General features: G+C 44.9%; 1 protein-coding gene across 2 annotated transcripts in view; it reads right to left on the reverse strand.

Moving 5' to 3' along the window:
* The window catches only part of SCN5A (sodium voltage-gated channel alpha subunit 5), a 207,351-nt gene extending 186,653 nt beyond the window's left edge, over positions 1-20,698 (reverse strand). For both annotated transcript variants that reach the window (XM_072033864.1, XM_072033865.1), the window contains exon 1: positions 20,498-20,698. The gene's annotated coding sequence lies outside the window, so the exon portion shown is untranslated. The remainder of the gene's footprint in view (positions 1-20,497) is intronic.
* Between the last annotated feature and the right edge of the window lie 961 nt (positions 20,699-21,659).

Consider the following 21,659-nt stretch of genomic DNA (forward strand, 5'->3'; position numbering starts at 1 on the left):
ATTTATGAACTGGCAACTTCTAGACAGCAAAATGATACTGACTATGAAAGATGATACGCGAGTGTATATTTGGGGCTGAGCTGGACACAGTTTCACATCCCTGCTCAATTAAAACATGTCCATGTTCACACCTAGACCAAGAAGAAGTCCTCATCAGCTGCTCCGGGATACAGAATGACCATCCCGCTGGCGTGTCTTACAGCCCTTTAATGAATAGGGACAGGGACATGAGGCTTGTCTCCTGGCCACTAAATCCTGTTTGGGCACAGGGGTGTCCAGATGTGGTTAACCTGAAGCCACTCCTTATGCATGCACAACAGATTTTGGCTCCCAAGACAGAGGATTGATACCACATCAGTGGGATAACCACATTCTGTGTTCTAGGTGCAATGTAAACAGAGCAAAGGAGAGCAGCACTTCAATATGTGCTGCATCACTCGTTTGTAAATACTCAGAGCTTGCAGAATTAACTACAGTGGATGCTGAAAAAAAAAACCAACAGGATGTACAGAGGACATCACAGGAGTCCTTGCACTAGATTTTTTTTTCCCTTTTTAGCCTAGTTTTCCGAGGAAACAGGCTTATCTGATCATGCTGTCTGTCTTTTAATCCCCTCTAATAACTTTTGAATCCGTTGGCCAATTTCAACCATACTTGAGACGGAAGTAGATGTTTTAGATCTACTAAATGCCCACTCATCCTATTGAAATGAAGAGCTATGTAAAACAAATCAACCTTAGTGCCCCCACGGCAGCATAGCTCCAACCCCTACCCTGTTCTGAGAGATGGCAGCCAGTATATCAGTCAGTTTAGGGATGTACATAAATCCTCAATAGGACATACAGCCCTAAGCCATTGCACATATTGCCACTTAGCCCCACAAGTGGTCAGGAAGAGCCTATGGGCTTGGGAGGGCAAGTTAAAGTCACAAGAGCTAGGAAACAAAGCTGAATTAGTTTTGTTAGTCACAAAGCAACATGAGTTTTATTTACATTATTTTAGGGTAATAACCTTAGAAAAGCAGAGTATGTTTTGCTGTTCAGAGATTCATATTTTGGCTCCTCTCTTATTCTCTTCACATTTCAATGGTAAAGTCTAAAACTTAGTTCCCAAAGCAAGAGGAAACCAAGTCTGATGTGAATTGATCCCTTAAAGCAGCACCATACAGAATACTGAGGCCACGAAAATCATTTAGCCCTCCCTGGTGGTATTCAGTCCTTGTTTGAGTTCAGCAGTAGCAACTTCACATAAAGCCTCTGACTAGGGCAGCAGAGAGGCAGTGCGAGTCTCCCACAGGAGCCTGATTGCTGGGCTGAAATCCTACGCTCCCCGAGAGCAGCATATGGTACACGAGAGCTGAAAGAGCAGGCTCTGAATTTACACACACTTTTAGCTTTATTTCCCTGGCTACATGCACCACGTTGTATATCTGCACGTAGAAACAGGACATTGGGACCTTCTCAAGAGGTCTAGTGCGTGCATGCATGATGTTGTGCTGAAAGCACATTTTAAGCCGTGAGCAGGAATATGCTCCCAAACTTGTGTGTCCTTGCTACAAATGAGCATTGGACTAACAGGACATTTTCCTACATGGCAAGTTCAACAGGTTTCAAAGCTTCCACACCAAAAAAAAAAAAAAAAAAAATCAACTTAGTTCAGCTGCTAAATATCACGAGAAATGGCTGATGCGCTCTGGCAGACTGCCTGGCTACCAGCTGTGATCCGCCTTCTATCCCTGCTAAAATCTGAGGTCTGCCAGCGAGTGGACACAGTGCCACAAAAACTGCAGAAGACAAAACTCTGTCAAACCCCTACCATGGCTGATGAGACACATGAAACTTTGTTGGCAACAATTTAGGCTGTTGGGTTCCCTTCGCTGGGGCTAATACCAAAAACAGTGTCCTGAAAGCCAACAGGAGAACTCAACCCCAGCTTCTGCCTGGAGGGCAAGAAGTTCAAAGGACTCCAGACTGGCCTGTGGCCAGACAGAGAGGAGTGTTTAACCGGGTGCCTGTAACAGGCATTTCAGATATTCCCATAAAAATGCCATTTCCATGTAAGTCCTACACAGGCAGGCTTGCTCCGCTCCTCTCCCAGTCAAGGAATGCAGCGATTATGCCCACAACAGGAGGTTGTCTTCCTGCTCGGCAGCCACAATGCTCCCCCATGAGCTGAACTCTGCTCCTGGGGGCAGCTCTCACCTCAAAACCAGTGCCCAACAGACAAAGAAGCGCTTCTGGCTTTGAAAACCAAGAAATAAAAGATGCAATGTAGGTGGCCAAACTGGAGCTTGTGGAATTGCTTTTTGAGGGTTGATCAGTGCAGGTCTGAAAGATCAGTGTCCATAGCCTGTCTAGGTACCCTGCGCTCTGTCCCTCTGTCGTGCTCATGTGAGCAATTCCAAGGCAGCCTGTAGACACTCTTGTGATATATTAGTCTGCAATTATTAACAAGCCTGTGGTTTTCAAGCCCACATCTGCTCTATCTCTGGGATTCATGTTCTTATCTTGAAGGCAGCTGCAAGGCTGCCATCAGAAGGCAAGGCAGTACCATCTCTTTCCACAGGTTATCCCGTCCAGCTGCTCCTTCTCCATGACCCTCGCCTCTGCATTCCTTTATCTTGTGAACAGCTCTGTTGAGGTAAAGATGCTGAGAGAAATCTGGGCTGCAAAGACATTTACACCTTGCTTATATAGTTCCACCATGAAAGCCAAGGACAACATCGCAAGCCTTTTCTACAAGGTGCAGCTCACTTGTTTCTCTGGTCATCCAGCCCCTGGAACAGATAGAAACCTTGATGAAAGCCAGGTGATTTTACCTCAAATAAGACTGAGCTGTGATGTCCAGCAGGGAACTACCTTCAAATACTTATAACAAGAATAATGCGGGCTTTCTTCTTCCTCATCTCTCTGCAATGCATCCTTGGGGTCATTTGCAACCTCTTCATTTGTTTGTTTTTCTGGCCGCATTATGTAAGGGTGCCTATGTTAAGCTACAAACCATCCCTCTACTCGTTCACAGCTGAATACAGGATTCTCCTTAGCGGAATCTCTCAGCTGCCATTTGGGATCTGAAGTCAGCTGCTGCTGTGCCCTGCCAGGTCCTAGAATAAAGATTGGTCCTATCATAACCAAAGTGCAGTGAGCCTCAGCTGTAGGGTGATAGGTGTCTTTTGAGTACTCCTAGCTAAACAGTAGATAATGCTATCACTTGGGGCTTGACTTAACACTTGGGCTTGATCAACACACAGTTCAGAGGAGGTGGGAAACAAAGTGTGTCCTTGATGCCATTTCACGTCTTCACCAGTTCTCCTCCTTGCTAAACAGTAGTATATCTGTGCCAGCGGTAACTGGTGCCTAGCTTATGTGCCAACATGAGCTGCAGCTCCCTATGTTCACTGGTTTATTGCTAATGCAACAAATAGCCTTGGGTGTGCAGTATTTGTTGTGACAAGCTGGAAGAAGTCCACGCATCAGACGATGAAGTTGTTCTTGCTACAAGCAGGTACAATTGTCTTTTCCACTGAACTAGCAGTGCACTTTCTCCTTCTTCTGCTCTTAATTTTTTCACCTTTTTGATTACTTTAAAAAATATTTACAGGCATTTTGCTCTGATGGCTAAGCTCTACAATGTATTTTCAGCGGTTTCATTGAGTCTGCATTTTTAGAGGGTATGTGGGGCTAGGGTCAGGGTTAGAGCCACTCATGCTGAAATACTTTGAATGCTCTGTTATTCCTAACAGCACAACTTCAACATGCATGACAAAGTCCATGCAGAGCAAAAGCTAGGTCCCCAGCAGAGGTCCATTTTGAGGACTGGAGGGCAGCATAGACGTGGGCTGAACAACTCAACCTCCCTGAAGACAACAGCTTTTTTGTGTTTGATCACCAAAGCACCACATCATCTTACATAACAAACCACATGGTGAGAGTTCAGCTTCTCTAGGTGGATATGTCATCCATGCAGAGACAGAGGCACCTCAAAGCAACGTCTCAGCTCACACAAGAGCAAAATTCCCCTTCTCTCTATCCCTGATTAACTGTGTAAGGCATGCATATGCTCCTCTCCTTTTAGCTAAAAGCCTTAATCCAGTGCTGTTTCTTTAGGTGGGAAGTGTTCCTGCTTGGAAGGAAGCAAAAGCAAGGTTTTGGAGGGGGAAAAATGGCAGTGAGGACAGAAACTCTTGAGAACTGTGGGCAGAAAGACCCTTCATCAGGCCCCTAGGACTTGAGTAGAGTAGAGTAGAGTAGAGTAGTTCAGTTGGAAGGGACCTAACACTGAGTCCAACTGCCTGACCACTTCAGGGAGAACCAAAATTTAGCTTAAACCTAAACATGTGCACCCACGCTCCCAGTGCTCAATAGCAAAATCCCATTGTCATATAAAGCTTTTATGTCCATACCACAAAAATTTGCCACTTTCAGTATGAAATTGCTACTTCTGGTAACAAGGAAGACCTCTTTAGACTTGCAAAACACCGACAAGGCCCCTATGGACTATTCAGGCATAAAAGTGACCATTTGCCAAAAGAAGTTTATTTATTTTTTAAATCTGTGTTTAGGCATCTCAAGACAGCAATTGGCCTCACAAACAAGATGGTACTGCTTGGATCAGCATTTTAAGCATGGAAAAAATGTAGAAAAATGCTGTTAATTATCAAGAAACCACAAAAAGCTCAATAAACAGAAAACATTCACTTTAGCTATTTGAGGCTGTAAAATGGGATAGAAAGTCAAAACTAGTAACACCAAAACATAGTAAATGCTTAAAGGACTACAGATAGTGCTGAGATCCATTATTTTGGCCATGGGAAAAATGGTAAGGCAGAGCTGGTCCGGGTGATGGGTCAGGATGAATGAGGCCTCTTTGCCTAACCAGGACTCACTGAATTTTCCTCCACCCTCCTCTGCCTCATCCCTCCTCTCCCCCATGGGTTTTCAACCCGTCGGAGGGAGAAGAGGGCATGGAGCAAAGCAGCCGTGGCTGTGCAACTCCTGGGCTCAGTGGTGCGGGGGAAGGTGAGTCTGAGAAACCATCCCTTGTCCATTTCTAATCTGGGCTCTGTCGAGTTTTCTATTAGCAGCAGAGGGGGATGACTCATTGGACACCAGCGCTTGGACTGAAGCGCTCTGCACACGCACACTGAGTCCACAACAGAGCAAAAAGAAACCTACGGCCTCGTGCAGTGATGGGGAGCAGGGAGACACCCCTTCCTCCCACCCTGTAGTCCTCCAGTACCCTGCAGGATCCAGAGCACAGCATCTGCAAAGGTAAGTTGTGCTGCCAGCCTAATTCCCCAAGCCTCCCAGTTGCAGTGCAAAAAAACAACAACACATCTTTCCCAGTGCATGGGAGGAGTGTTACATTGGGCATACCTAGGTCATGCTGTGCAAAGCTCCGTTAGAGATCCCTGGATCAGTTCCAAATGAATAAAAGCATCCACAGCACATAACAATAATAGGTCAGGTCCTAGAAGCAATAAAACCACATTAGCAGCCTGTAAAACTATGCTAAGTAGGCTCTCTGGTTGTGCCCTGAAAAAAACTGCCTCCTCTGGTAGCTCTTTACTGCAACCACTTACAGGGGTACCTGAATTTTTTAGGTGCAGAGCAAAAGCTCTTGGGGCAGGGAGTGGCCCTAGAGTGCAGTGGGATGGTGAGGGGTGATATGAGATCTTGCAGCAGAGCTTCCTCCCATGTGGGGTTTGACTCCCTGTAAGGTGCCTAGCACTGGGTGCTTTGGGGTGCTGGAAGGTGTAATGCCTCCTTAGGATTAGGGGCACTCCTTTGGCCAAGAGTATGGGAACCTGACTGCTGAACTGAAGAAGCAGATACTTGAATCCAACAGTAAGATGTTGCCAAAAACACTCGGAGATTCTCAAGACTAAAAATACTCTGCTCCCCCAGTGAAGTAAAGCTTTCTGACCAAGATAAATTAATCATTATCATTAATATTTATAATTATTCTCAGAGTACATAAGAAAGGTGGGTGGTCCCTGCTCCAAGGTCCCTACAAGGAGCCCAGAATGCTTTACACGGGAGTCATGTTTCGTCCAAGGACCACCTGTAGCTGATGTTAGGATGATTGGGGAACCCAGCAGAGATTGGCACTTTGTTAGACATTTTTCCAGATAATAACTGATTAAAGTTTGCATTCTAAGTACAGTTATGCTCTAGGCTTATGAAAATCTTCTCATTTGAAAGTCATTTTCCTCTGCTGCATCTGGGACAATCAGCAGCATGAAACAGAAAATAATAATAAATATGCATCAGCCCAGAGTTCATGTTCAGTCAGAGCCAGGAGGCCTTGGGCCTCTTGCTAAGGGACCCCAGTATCAGGAGGCTTGAAAGACTGAATTCTGGTACTTTCTGTAAATGAAAAAATCACTGGCTTGTAGAGATTCAATCATAATTTGTGAAGCTGCCTTTCCTCCTTACAATCCTTACCACTCAGCTCATTCACCCAGTGTTTGTAGCTCACCTCCCAGCCTGGGCTTTCCCACAGAGCAGAGGGCTTCTCCCAAAATCCTGGGTGTTTCAGCCCAGCAAGAGAGTGCTGAGGCCAGTGAGCATCCCAAGGATGCTGTGTTGGTGCAGTCTCCAGTTTAGGATGCAGAGATGTGACTTACTGCTTGGCTGCAGAAAGGAAGTGGCCGTAGGATGTCAACTGTTTCTGGCCCTGGTTTCATTTTCTGAAGTCCCAACTACATGTTAGCAGAAACACAGAAGGTGGCGTGACAATGCAACAAGATTTTATGGGAGAAAAGGAGATTATTTGCAGCTGCCCTCATGTGTGATATGGTAATGGTGGGGGACTGCAGCCTCTTTAGCCTGTCCTGCATTAAAAGAGATGCATCAAGGTTTGGTGATGTGAAGCAGATCTGTTTTGTTGAGGCTATCAACTTGGAAAGAATTCCACCCTTCATAAGATGTCGGGGACTTTAACTTCCTTCATTTCCCAGCTCTCTCCAAATACCTGCTGCATCGTCCTGCAAATCCCATGTTAGCCAGGCAATGCAAAGAGAGAGAAAGGTCCAGCCACAGCATGACGAGGCAGTCAGCTCCCCGGGCACTGAAGGGCTTGGAAGAGTTTCTGCCTCCTCTCCTATGTCAACCAAAATATCTTACATGGTGCAAAGAAATGCTGCACACGTCACTGCGCAAAGCTTATTAAAATAAAATATAAAATAAAATAAAATATAAAATAAAATAAAATATAAAACAAAACAAAATAAAAATGAAGGAAAGAATGATAAAAGTGACTTAGGTGACAACAGTAAAGTAAAAAGACGCAGTGAGAAATCTGTGGCTAGAGACATCACTGGCCTTTTTGAAGACAAGAATGAACTTTTCAAACACAAAGACCAAAATGTATTGTGGAAGTACTGTCAGGTGCAACGCCACAGAAAAGGCAAAAATGTTCAACACAGATTTCTGTTCTGTATTCAGGGGAAAAAAAAATACAACAGACGAATAACACTCTGAGAATGACATTTTTTCCATTTTACAAATAACAAAGACGTACTACATACAGAAACTTCTACAGCTTGACTTTTTAAATCAACAAGTCAGGATAACTGTACCCAAGGGTTACTAGAGGCTTGGCCAGAACTCACTCTGAGTATCAATGTTGCTTTCCTAGGTCTTGGAACACTGCTGTAAAGCACTTGTGGCAGGATTTTATATGGATAAACAGAAAGATCTGAGTGAACGTCACCTCTGCTTTCTGGCCAGACAAGCAGAATAGCTGATGCAGGGCTTGGTTAATCAGCGCTGAGAGGGCACAAATATAATTTGATGGGAATGTTGCCCCCGTACAGTGCTCAGTTTTGATGTCGCCAACTCAAGGGTTATGGATGAATTAGAAAGGCTGAGGGAAGCATCACCAAGGACATTTACAGGCTGGAAACCAGACTTATGGTAAATGATGCAAAGAGCTCCATCATACCAAAGAGAAAGGCAAAGGATGAATTCACCTCTGTACCAGTACCCTTGGACAAACACAGCCACAACAATACTGCTACTCTGCATATTACAGAGGGCTTCGCAGCCTGTCAGACAAACATAGAAGAAATCCAGTGGCCAGGAACTGGAACAAAAGATATATAAATAAGGCACAACGTGCACACTTTTAACAAAATAATTTGACTGTGATTTTCCAAAGACTGCCAATTTACCAAAGACTGAAGGATGGAAAATCCACCTCCCTGAATTAATGTTTTCTAGGTAATATATGCTCTAGCTCCAACACTAATGAATTATGGGGACTCCTCTGCTATTATTGAAATGGAGGAGGTGATCACAGTTTCACTTTACAGTTTAATAATCTCTGATGTATGCAGTTGAGCCTAAATTCTATAACCTGTATTTATTTATTTTTTTTATCCCACTACCAAATCAAGTGAAAGGCACAAGCAGTGGGCTTGAAAACACTGCACAGCACAGCATTTATGTAGCTCTGTTATAAAATGCGAGGGGAGGGATGAGAAAGCTATCCAGTTGGAAATAAACAGATGCAAAGGTGAAAACTTACTGCTGATCTAGACAGGCACTGGGACCCTCCCAGCCTGCAGGAAGGTGGCTCAAATCTCCGCTCCTCTCCTGCTCCAGGGGCTGTGTTGCAGACAGGCGAGCATCGCCCTGCGACACCACCTCATTGGCACCCAGCATGCCAGGGAGTGGGAGATAGTCAGCCTAAAAATAGGCTGTCCTCTGCTTTGGCTCTCCCCTCCCTCCGTCCCTGGGGCACAGGGCTGGCGGTCCAGTGAAAAACAACCAGAAAAGCAGCGGAGGGAGCAGGGCAGTATTTTTGGAGATGGAGGAGCGGGACACAGTGCATGGGTCCCCACCTGACCTCGTGCTTCTTGGAAAGAGCGTTTTCCACAATGTTTAGCACTGGAGCTGCAACCCGAGTCCACCGTGAGCCCTGTGCGGGGACAGCATGGAGCCGTGCAGCCCGTCCCGGCTGTCCTCAGGGCGTCTGTCCCTGTCTGACCCACAGCCAAAGCGGCTGTGGAGCAGCTGAGGCTGGCTTTCATTGCGTGAAGAGCACAGATCCCACCATGGATAACCCCATCAGAGGCTCTTCATGTTAACCACCACCCTGTTGCCAAGCCTTTGCTTACACAGCCCATGGATCACTGTGATTTCTGGCTCAAGGTGCCAGCCTTTACAGGCAGCAAAGCCTCACAGGACAGTTTTAACAGGAATTTCATTGACACTGAAGTTTCTTGCTGGACTTTGAATAACACTTGAACTTTAGTCTGACATTTAAGTACCAAAAATTCTGTATGAAGCCCAAATTAAGAGATCGTATTTTTTGCTATTGATGCTTTTCCGTGTATGCAGCTCTACAAAGTCTCTGAACATCAGTAACATTCCAGAAAGCATCGGTTCTGCTTTTAACTGGGCACGACAAGTCAAAATCAATTAGAGATTGATCTCAATTATGGCTTTTTTTAATTTATTTTTAGCACGCAGTTCAGTAACCAAAGTGAAGAAATGCAATCGATGAAGCTAACTTGCTTTTTAGCAAAGCTATTGCCTAGATTATAACACGTTTTTGCAAAGTTTCTCAAGCTCATAAAGGCAACTGTGTAAATAATGTCACTTATCGAATTCTGCAGAGTGCTCTAACAGCAAGACTGATGGGTTGCCTAATACATTGTGTAGTTGCTATAAGCAATAATCTCCTGTGCTAATCACAACTTTCACATTCATTAACATTATAGAAATCTACCTAAAGAAATAATGTACCAGGGAGCCATTCAAACATGCACAAAACTAGCTATGAATATAAAACTAGCTTTCAGACTAGCAATAGGAAGAAAATTAGAACCAACATAGGGATATTTCAACTAAATGTGCAAGGTCCAGCATTTTGAGTCCTAGAATCCTAGAATCACAGAACATCCTGATTTGGAGGGGACCCACAAGTATTATTGAGTCCTGGCTCCACACAGGAACACCCCAAAACCAGACCCTGTGTCTGAGAGTGGGGTCCAAATGCTCCTTGAACTCCTGCAGCTCGGTGCTGTGACCACTGCCCTGGGCAGCCTGTCCCAGTGCCCGACCACCTTTGGGTGCAGAACCTTTCCCTAACCCCCAGCCTGACCCTCCCCTTTCCCAGCTCCATGCCGTTCCCTTGGGTCCTGTCACTGTCCCCAGAGAGCAAAGCTCAGCGCCTGCCCCTCCGCTCCCCTCGTGAGGGAGCTGCAGGCCGCCATGAGGCCTGGTTTGGGCCTTGCGGTGCTGCAAAGCACTTCGCTTGTTCAGCTGCCGCAATTTTCAGTGAGCATGGTGCACTGATGGTGCTCTGCATTCAAAATGGGATCCTAGGCCACTGAAGTGAGAGATGAAAATGTCATTGCAAGCGCATTCTTCCAGGTTTTGATCAGGATCTGAGGAACCTGAAGTTATTGGCATGATGAACACCACACAAGCTAGCAAACATGGAGCATGCTGGCACACCTGCCCTCTTGCATTTCCTAGCACGGTTTCTTCATCAAATGAGCATCTGAATCTCCAAGTTGTGCTTGAACTGAGACACCAGACTTCACAGGAGCCACATGTTGCTGCTCAGCATGTTGCTCTAGCTGAACAGGGTTGACAGTGGGGATGGATAACTTGACAGACTCACAGAAGATAAGCATTACTTAAAGACTATAAGCATTACTAAAGGCTATATCCCAACTATTAGCTCAGAAAGCCCACCTGGCAATTAGCATCCTATGCAATATATAGGGGAAAAAAAGCATTTTGGTCTGTAAGCAATGGCAGAAAGTGGGTTTTACTGCTCAGGAAAGGCAAAGCCTGTAGCAGAGCAGGGTGAGGAGGAGGAGCAGAAGGGGGCCACCTCTGTTCTCCTTTGAACCCAGGCCAGTCCCTGCTGTGGCTGTGTTAATCTCTGCTGGCCACAGGTGCCTCCTGGCAGGAACGGTGTCAGCTGGGAATTACTTCTCCATTTTCCCTTTCCTCGTACCATCTCGCAGTGATGGCCATGGGAGAAGCAGCTGCAGCCTTGCTGCAAGGGTGCATATGCACAGGGGGGGAGGTCCTCAGTACCTCCCCACTAAATGCCAGCTCCATTTTCACCACCGTCATGCAATAGGCAGGCACACATCCCCCATCTGACACCACAGATGACAGATCCCAGCAAAATGGGGAGTGTGCAACTGGTGGAGCTAGAAATTGTGTTCCAGCTGGTGCAGCTGAAAATTGCATTTTCAATAGCTCTGCTTTATTCCTGATTTTTATAGATTTGTATGTATATACATGGTTAGTAATTCATACTTGATGTGGTGCCAGTACAGACGAACATCTCCCAGGCATGCATACAGTCTTAGCCATGTGTGGGGCAGGATTAGAGCGGAGGGAGGGCCATGGTCCTCTGGGACAATATATATACCCCTCTTTCATCTCTTCTGGTCTTTATCAGGACCACAAACTCTCACAGCTGCACGCACAAATTTTTATGTTGGAGTCTTTTCAGATGTGATTTTAAAAGGGGATGAAATCGCAGGGCTTTGTTCCCTCAATCTCCTTTAAAACTATACAATTAGCTCTACATAGTCTACACCTGGCATTATGTGACCTCATGAACCTGGTTAATGTAGGTTAAGTGGACACCAGCCTGGCAGTGGGATACCAAAAATACAATACAATACACTAAAAATTTTTTGAACAATTCACTTTACTTAAAATAATCTGCTTCCCTATGGGTCTCTGGGGGATTGGCTGTCATGAAGTTATGTGGCTGAGTCACCCTACAGTCACCTTCTTTACAATGATAGAATCATCTAGGTTGGAAAAGACCTTTCTTTGAGTCTCTCCACTCTCTATCTGGGATCACACTTTCCTTTGACAAAACTCACACAATCCAAATATCTTCTAGTCCTAAATCTCTGAGCCAAATAATCCAGCAGGTTCAAAAGCTACAGGACAAGACAGATGCACAGTAAGGGCAATGGAAAAAACAATTTTCTTTGGGAAAACAGGCAACAAAAGATAGTTTTCTACATCTTGTCCAATGAAAAAGCACATGGAAAATTAGAATGTGTTGCACAACAGAATTATTATGCAATTTCCTTCTTATACTTAACCAATCCAGGAACTAAAGGAATACAAAAGACATTACATCTGGCCTAATAGGTAATCAAAAACCACCTGAAAGACACCTTTAGAAAATTCTAGGAACAGGAATGGTGTTTCAGAAATACAATGCTTGATCCAAAGAAATCAAAAGGATCTTTACCTTTGGCTGCATTGGGGTCTGGATCAGGCCCTTAAAATAGTGCTGGAAATGTTCCAGAAAACTTATTTCAGCTACATTTAAAGCCTGTGCTTTGCAGCTATTCAGTAATTTTCACTGTTAGTATTAAACTGTCCAGGGGATTTTTATGCTCGTAAACAAATCCCCCATCTCCCTTATGTTGCACTTACGTTGACACTGCATCACTGACTTCAATAAACAGTCTCCTGATTCACCATGCAAGGAGACAGCCAGCAGAATTAGGCACCAGAGATGTGCCTAAAAGCCTTGGTTTCAGATTCTGAATATCACTTTAGCTAATTAATAAAAGAAAACCACAGCCCAGAATCTTTCAGTGTTTTCAGACCATAACCTCATATTCAGCCACTTCCTCTGTTCCCAGGAGTCTGGAGTCACCATGAGTATTTTATTATTATTATATATTTAAGTTTGGGGATCTTTTTTTTTTTTTTTGCCACCTCCATACCCCAAAAAAGGTCATGTGTGAACCAGTGCAGTGTTTCTGGGGTATTGACAGCTACAGGACAAAGCAGGTTGCCCAAGCCACCCTGGGCACCCAGGTGGACGTCCGTACACCTTGCAGCTGCTTGTTGGGACACTGTGAGAAAATTCTGGGGAACTGACAAGTTTAGGCAACTTCACAGGAAATAAAGCCCAACACAACTCAAACAAGACTTTCAGTAAATGTAAAGGAACTCAAGAACCCACAGACTTTCCTAGGAAGGTTTCTACTCCACTTTTATCCTCCTGTAAAGAATTCAGAGCCTTGATTCAAAACTCCCTGCACACAGACAGAACAGGAGTGCAATGGAAATTTGTTGCAGATCTTAAGCATTATGTTCAGGAACAAAATTACTTCTTCAGCTAAAGTTCCGAAGTGCCAAGAAAGGACATGACGGGAGCAAAAGGCACAGGAAGTGAGAGATGACTTGTTCTGTCTTTTTCCTCTGATATTCATATGATGATTCTTTTTTTTTTTTTCCTTCAGCTATGACATGTCGTTTCATAACAACTATTCACTTCTCTCTCTTTATCTAACAGCTGTCTGCTGAGAAAGACTGGTAAAAAAAAATCTAAGCATGTTAAAAATGAGAGAAACTATTCATATGCAATGTATAATTGCATGCTATATTTAAATTCTTGTACATTATCTTTCAAATTATATTTAGTTTCAACAGTAAGAGAAAAAAAAATCCTGTACTTTCTAACATTAGCAACAGAATTTGTATATTGTTTTCAAATACAACAGCTCTTTCTGAGAAACTTTTGCCAAGGAATAACTAATGATTCAAGACAGGGAATCTGGCTAGATCAGATGTATTCTGACACTGGCACACTAACTGTCACCCAGAGCGAAACCGGGCAGTCCTCGGGGAAGCTGCTGCACAAATCTGGATTAGCTCCACCGAAGTCAGATGAGTCGATCTGGATTTATGGAGCTGAGAGCAGAACCCAGCCCTCTGCTTGACAAATGAACGGAAGGAAAAAGCGACAAGGACTTCAGCAAGCTACGGGTAACTTTGCCACGCACCACAGCTCTGACGGGGTTATTTCCTGAGCATGCCGGCAGCAGCCTCTGTTCTCACATGAATGGGAATTACATGCATGTGTTGAGGGAGATTAGACTTTTCAACATGAAACACTGTTTAAAGATAAAGACCAAAAAAAAATCCTTCAGATACTTGCAGTGCTTCCCAACCCCTCTTATTGCCTCCAGCCCCTTCAGCAGCATGGAAGCTGCACATCACTCGATGTCACGGCCTCAAACTCCAGCCAGCGAGGCAATAGAGATGATGTGCTTGGCCCCAGGGAGGGCAAGGAAGTGGCTGCGTCACGCTGCTGTGCTTGCTGTGCTAAATCTGGGGATCAGGGGTGGGTAGAAACCCTCTTCCAGACGCAAAGGACAACCCCTGTAATGTAAGAGCAGGCATGGGCAGGTGAACCAGGATGAGGACACAAGCACCAGGAAGCTTTAGAGGGAGGAGATCTTCTCCTGACCAAGGGAATGGCACTGTTAGCTCCACCTGGCAAAGTATTTCAAGCTGCCAGGGAGGGGAATATGCACTGGTGCAGGGGGTACCTTACCCGCAGCACCCAGCCCCATTAAAAGCAGCGCAATTGCCCAGTTGTAATCAGGCAGGTATTTTAAAGAGTCTTTGGCGTGATTTTATAATTGTGCATTATGTAACAGCTACTAACGTGTCAGACCTGGGACGATGCTAAATGCCTGTCTACAGGTCAGGCTGTAATGCTTTAATGATGCATTTCCAAGCTGTGCAAGCTGGGCTGAAGCTCTCTCATCATTTCATGCTCCCTTTCCACCACCCGTGCTGTCCCGCAGCTTGTGCTGCATCTCCAGCAGCACAGGCACCTGCAGAGTTTCCCACCACTGTGCAAAGCCTCCCCCTAACACCTCTACCCCTTTTAGGTGGCTATATCATGGAGGAAAAAATTAAATTTTCATCACAGACTTGCTCAATTTTTTGAGCTTTACACAACAGTGAGGACTTACTGGTTTATTTAATTGTCACCGGCATGATTTTTTGAAAAGTTCATGTTTTTTGGGGATTTCCCCAGGGCAATGGCTGCCCTCGTATAGCCCAGCAGCAGAAATGCTCCTCTGAGGACTGAAGTGGGCTGGCAGTGGGGCACAAAACCTGAGCTGGCTCTGACTGGGGTGGATTTTGCTCACTGAAAATCACCTGAAATGATCCCTCTGTGCTGCCCTGTTCTGATTACCCTGGGCCAAGTGGGCATCTGGCTCCTGTGACTTTTAAACCTCTTGTCAGTATTCTGTAAGCCAGCCAGGGGTAATGGTGGCATATTGAGCCGCTGAGACACAAACAACACTGCCCATTTGTTTGCGTAAAGTGAATGTTTCATTACGATAAGAAAAAGAATCTTTGAAAAATCACTTTATGAATAATAGAGTCTTTGAGAATGGATTTTGGCCTCAAAACTTAGAATCTAATTTATCTTCAGCTAATGGGTCTTGAAAGAATTTGTCCACGAGCAAGTTTTCCTATACCTTCCTATTGCACAGATTCCTCAATTTTTCTCAAAAGCATTTAGAAACAGAACAAAAAACAAACATACAAACAAACAAAAATAATAAAAAAATAAACCAACCACACTAAACAAACAACTGCACCCCACCAAGACAAAACCCCTCCAAAACTCTAAAACCTGGCTTATTGGTGAAAATCAGCCTACAAACTCCATGACTACTGAGAGACACTCCTTACTTCCAGCATAGACACCTTACTCATGCCCACAGTCTGCTTTCAGTGTTATACACTCAAATATTGACCATCAGTATGACATTTTAAATGTCCCATACTAATCCTGGAGTTAGACTAAAGTTAGTAAAGTATGATAACTTCCAAATGATGCACAGCAGTTTTAGCTTCTTAGGAATCCAGCAAGGTTAAAAAACAACCTGTAACGTGTTGGCAGGGCTTTCTAGCACTGCAGCAAAAACCTCTTTAGTGGATGCTTAGTGAGCCAGGGAAGTTCAACTCAAGCTGAAAGTTGAAATAAACAATCTGATAAGGAACAGACTTATTTCCTATAGGGTAAATAAGGAATGTTCTCACTTTAAAATCAATTAAATTCAAATTAAATTCAATTAAAAAAAAAAAAAGGAAAAGGGAAACTCAGTGCTGAACAGAATTTTAAAGTTTTCAGCCTGTTTTGGTACAACTTTATTATTTGATGTGTGGTATCTCTGTATTTATAAAAGCTCTTGCACTATTATGATAAAAAAAAAAAATCAAGCCATTTTTGTCATGCAGAATTGTGATTAAAATGGCTTTGTTGGTTTCAAAGAGCAGGGAGGCATGTTTTTGCCATGAAAGATAAGGGGTCTTTCGACATGAACGAAAATTTTGCACACAAAGGGTTTGCAAACCTCCTTGCAGGAGGCTGAGCCCCACCTCAAAGGTGGACATATTAAAGGAGAGGGAATTTTTGTCGTTCAGTTGCCAGCTTTCCTGGGAGTATGCTGCAGTGAATTGTGACTGATAAGTAGCCTGTGAAGAAGGGATACAAACCATGACCACGATAGCTGGCACTACACGTATTTAACAAAACCACTGTGTCTCTTATCCTTATCTTGTCCCCCTTCTCTGTCCCCAGCCTGCTCAGGGACCAGGATGGGAACAGTTCTTTGTCAGTGTCTCCTCATTCTTCTCCCAAGCTGAAACCTGAGCAGCTCCACTGTGGGAGCTCACCCACTGGGACCAGGACGCCCACAGATGGCCCAGTAACACCATACTGGAACGAGTAGGGAATAAAGAAGGAAACTGTTAATATAAGGAAAGGAAGGCATCTTTGTAATAGTGACCACATCACCTGCAGCTTAACTTGAAGGAGGTCACAGTCTGAATGGTGGAGCAAAAGGATCCTCCACAACAAACTTTCTGCACTACCGGGATCTCTTCTGTGACACAAAAACAGCAAGAAGGAGAGAGGGGTTAGGGACATACCAGTTCTGGAAAAGTTTTCTTTTCCTCATTATTAGTAACTCTAATTACTTTGAAAGAAGAGCAGTGATATAAATCCTGCAGAGCCAGAAATGTGACCTGATTTCCTTCCTGATTTAGAAACTGTCACTTTGCAAGAGAAACCCAAAGAGACAGAGCCAGGTCAAAGTGGGCCCATCAGTTTGGTTTGCAAAATAAATAATAAAACAAGATCAATAGAAATATAGCAAGGGTTTTGTATTGGTCAGTGTTCATAAGGATGATGGTTATTTTAATGATAAACAAACAGATGCTTATCTGATCTGTTTGCAGAGATATATGATACCATGGAATAGATATCCACTGTAAGCACATAGGGATATACCCGAGTGATTTCGTGTCTTTTCCTCCAGGTTAGAATCAAAGAATGGCTCGGGTTGGAAGGGACCTTAAGGACCATCCGGTTCCATCCTCCTGCCATGGGCAGGGACACCTCCCATCAGCACAGACTGCCCAAACCCCCATCCAGCCTAGCCTTGGGCACTTTCAGGCATCAATAACAATAGTCATTGTAGACAAAAGGGAGAAGCTGTGATAGAATTTAAAATATAAATTCATACTTTGATTAAGGCTCTACCACAAGATAGCATGTAACACAAGCAGAAGTCAAGTATATACTTCAGAGAGACACTGCCTTTGTAAAACATGATTTTTATTTAACAGAAGTGAGAAATTACTTGTTGCCACCTTTTAACTATCAGACCTATAATTTTCCAAAATAATTCTTGAAGACGATTGGAGACAACTTACAAGGTAGTAATTTTAAAGAAGAACTGAGCAACCACCCTATGAAAACAACAGGTCTCTTCTATGTTTTTCAAATTGAGCTTTAAAAAACAAAGACATCTGAGGAGGTGATAGATGATAAGCTGTTCCTTCCACAAAGCATGACCAGGATTTCTGAATAACCACTCAACACACTTTAATAGGCAACCCAAAATGTTCTTTCCTCACATACATGTGCAGAAGATTCCTTTCAGATACTAAATTGGAAATAGTAAAGAAGGGATAAATACTTGTCTAACACCAAAAATAAGACTTTTAAAGAAGTTAAAACTAGCTATAGTTCATAAATCTTCTATGCCTTTCAGAATGTCATTTTCTATCAATACAAATTTTAAATATGACTATGCATTTAAATCAAGAACACAGTCACTACTCAGCTGTTTTCTGTACCTGTAGAAGTCTTAGGAGGTGTTAACTGGTCCCATGGGGGTTAGTCCATCATAGCACGAACAGAGGCTAGTTTCTGATTCAAGCCAAGAATACAATGCTTTCCTCTGTGTTGCAGTTTTAAACTCTATACCCATAAGCTGTCATTCAGAGGCAGGAAGCCTCATGATCTACATACACCCTTCATGGTCAAAATATTTGGGCTACATACCCAATGATGCAACTGAGTTCCTCTGTGATCTCTAACAAGTGACTGAGGCTATGAAACAATATCAGTTCTCAACCATACTGTACAGAGTTTTTGCATGCTTTAAATCTACAGCACTCCTCACAGCATAAACTACTTCTCCATGCAGACACAGGTATCAAAATCTCATCCTTTGTGTTTCTAAAGCCCTTTGAGAGTCCTAGACAAAAAGTACAAATCTGCATGACAAAAGGATTCAGAATTAATTTCAAGAACTGAGAAAAAACACATTACAACATGAAACTCCAAACACATACAAGTTAAGTAGCATATTCCTCTATGCTTATTTCTGGCAATACTGCGATCTGTCTCATACCAAAGATTACATAAACCCCACTACTTAAAGCTGAGACCTTTTGGCACATTAATCTAAAAATATCACAACTTGCAGCACAGGCTTCCATTGCTTAATTGTTGAGACACTTTTCCCCCAAAAGACACGCTTTTTTTCTTAAGCACCCTCTATTTCTGAAGGTCTCCGTCAGCTGTGTTTGCCATTTGAAAAGGCTACACCAGAAAAACAAAAATATTACCGAAATCATTGGGCATCACTCCAATCCCATTTGCATCATTCCTATCGCATCCCAACACAGGGTTCCCCGCAACTTTTTTGGAACCAGACAACATCTCATCGGAGGCAAGGCACCCAAACCAATAAGCAGCAGTACTCTCAAAAACACCACTTTCTTAGTCCATTAGAATACGGGGGTTTCACTCCTCACTGCCTTACAGCTCTGACCTTTCCAGTTCTCTGCCACCAAAAGCTTATAGGATCTGCTGGATCCATCTGCGACTCCACCTGGCCTGCTTTCCCACGCCAAAAGGACGGATCAAATATACGTGTCTGAAAACACATCCCTGCGTCCTCGTCATGCCACCCAGGGGGGACCCTCCAACTCAACCTCCACTGCCTTAACCCAAGAGGAAGCCTCCAAAAACCACTTCTGCAAAGCCCAGAAATCCTGGGAAATAGCAGCAAAATGAACTTCAGCACCCTGGACAGGACACGCACAAGCAAAATCGTGAAATCGGCACATCCGCCCTGAAAATGTTATGACTGGACATGACCCTTTAGGACGCATCTGCGGGCCTGTTTATTTTTAGTATTGACAAATCCTCTTTGAATCGCCGCGGTTATTCCACCATACGCCCTGTATTTCGGGAAGAGCTGCTTGTTGCCCCAGCTGTGGGAGAAATCGGGGCCACCAGCTCCAGATCCGCCGCCCGTCTGCAGGATCAGCAGCTGCCCCAGTTGCAACTGGAAGGGCTCAGCTCAAGCACCCACAAAGCTCAGCTCATCCTTTCCAAGCAAAACGAAACCTGTTGCCGTAGGTGCACGCGGCTCGTGTATTTCTCCACTTTTTAGAAGCTCATCTCCACCTCCTCACCCGAATCTCCAGGAAAAAATATAATTAAAAAGTCTAATATATTTCCATTGCAGCCACACTTTGGTTGCATAAGTTTTGCTTTAATTTAGCTTTCATTCTCTCTCGCGGTGCTCCCAGTATGTCACTGTTCCCCCCGGGGCTGCCTTGATAAAATCATGATCACCTTGCCGGAGTGCAGCACAGCTCTCCCTGTTTTCCTTTCACTTGCACAAGCCAAGTGGAGTTTTTAATGTATGCCGTTAAAAACTCCAAGTGTTTTAAGCCCGGGTGTTCTACAAATGGCTTTGAGGTGAGTGGTGTTATTAAGATATATACTTAATATATTATGACAGTTCTTATAAGTAATATCTGTAGTACTCTCATGATACAGGAGAATGATTAATTTTCCCTGCCACCGCAGAAATATCCATTCTAGCTCATCTCTTCCCTTCAAAACGTGCCACTAAATTTCCATTCAAAGACATCCGACACCACATGACATTACCGAACAATTTGCAGAGTATTTTCTGTGTTGTTATCTCTTTCCGGCACTTCTGGACGCGGAAGCGAGACAGAAACTAGACAAATTCCCAGCCAGAGTTCCCCTTCAGCAGCAAACCCTACATCTCTACCTCCTCCACTTTTACACCCCGGAGCAAGCTTTGCTGAGCCAACTTCTCTCTCCTCCAGCCCGGCAGCCTCACCGCCACCCTGCCCGGACGGGACAGCGCTCCCACCTCGAGGGGAAAACTTTAGGGGAAGGCAAAATCCCAACATGCCAAATTCCTCCAACATTTTCACGACCAAACATCTTTGGCTCTCCTTTTTTTTTTTCTTTTTTTTTTTTTTTTTTTTATTTATTATTACCGAGCAACAACACCACCAACACCAACAACGAAAATAAGAGAGAAACTTACATCGGTTTATTTAATTTTTCCTGCTACCCCAAGAGTCCCAGAGCCACTTCATTGTATCCACAGAGTTTTTAGTCCCCCAGAGGAACGTCCCGAGGGAAGAGCCCGGCTGCGGGGCGCGCTGCCCGGCCACCGCCGAGGGTTCATGGCTCGGAGCCGCCGCGCCGTGTGCGGCAACCGTGGGAGCGCAGCCCCGGCCGGGCGGCGGGGGCGGGAGGGAGGGAGGGGGGGAAGGAGGGATGGAGGGAGGAGAGAGGGAGGGAGGGAGGCACATCCCGCCCTTCCCCGCCCCGTCGAGCCGGGCCGGGGCCGGGGCCGGCCCGCAGCGCCCTCTGGTGCGGTTGGGGAGAAGGGGGAGGAAAAAATTTGGGGGGGGTGGGGGGTTAAGGGTGGGGTGGGGTGGGGTGGGGAGGGTTGGTGGGAAGGGGGAGGAGGATGGGGAAGGGAGGGGGGGAAGTGGAGGAGAGGGGGAAATGGATGGGGAGGGGGGAAAAGGATGGGGAGTGGGGAAGAGGATGTGCAGGAAGGAAGGGGATGGGGAGGAAGGAAGGATGGGGAGGGGGAAGAGAATGTAAAGGGGGGAAGAAGATGGGGATGAAGGAGAGAAGGGAGGAAGGACAGATGGGGAGGAAGGAGAGATGGGGAGGGGGAAGAGGATGGGGAGGAAGGAGGGAAGGAGAGGAAGAAAGAAGATGGGGGAAAGAAAGGCAAGGGGGAAAGGTGGGCATGGTGAACAGATGGGAAACAGAGAGGGGTAGGAGGAAGGATGGGATGAGGAGGGCTGGGGAGGAAAGCAGGGTGGGGAAGCAGGTGGAATGGAGCTGCAGCAAAATAAATTGGGGGAGACCAATGGAGAAAAGAGGTGCTGGGGAGTGGGACATGGCAGGGGAACCCCAGCACCAGGGGAAGGTGGCAAGCATGAGAAGTGCCAAAGCTGCCTTCTCTCCACCCCATGTAAAACCAAACTCAACCTTGCCCAAGAGCTCCTTTCGTTTTGTATCCCAAGTGCTTCAAGCCCTAAGGAACAGATGAGGCCAAGTCATGCTTAAAGGGTGGCATGGAAGTGAGCAGAAACAGTAGTTTTAACCAAAAATAAGCTGCCTGGCAGTAAGTGGGAAGGTCATGGATGGATGCTCATAGGTAAAGAGAAGAGTGACCATTTGCT

This window comes from Anas platyrhynchos, chromosome 2, assembly GCF_047663525.1.
Source record: "Anas platyrhynchos isolate ZD024472 breed Pekin duck chromosome 2, IASCAAS_PekinDuck_T2T, whole genome shotgun sequence".
NCBI lineage: Eukaryota > Metazoa > Chordata > Aves > Anseriformes > Anatidae > Anas > Anas platyrhynchos.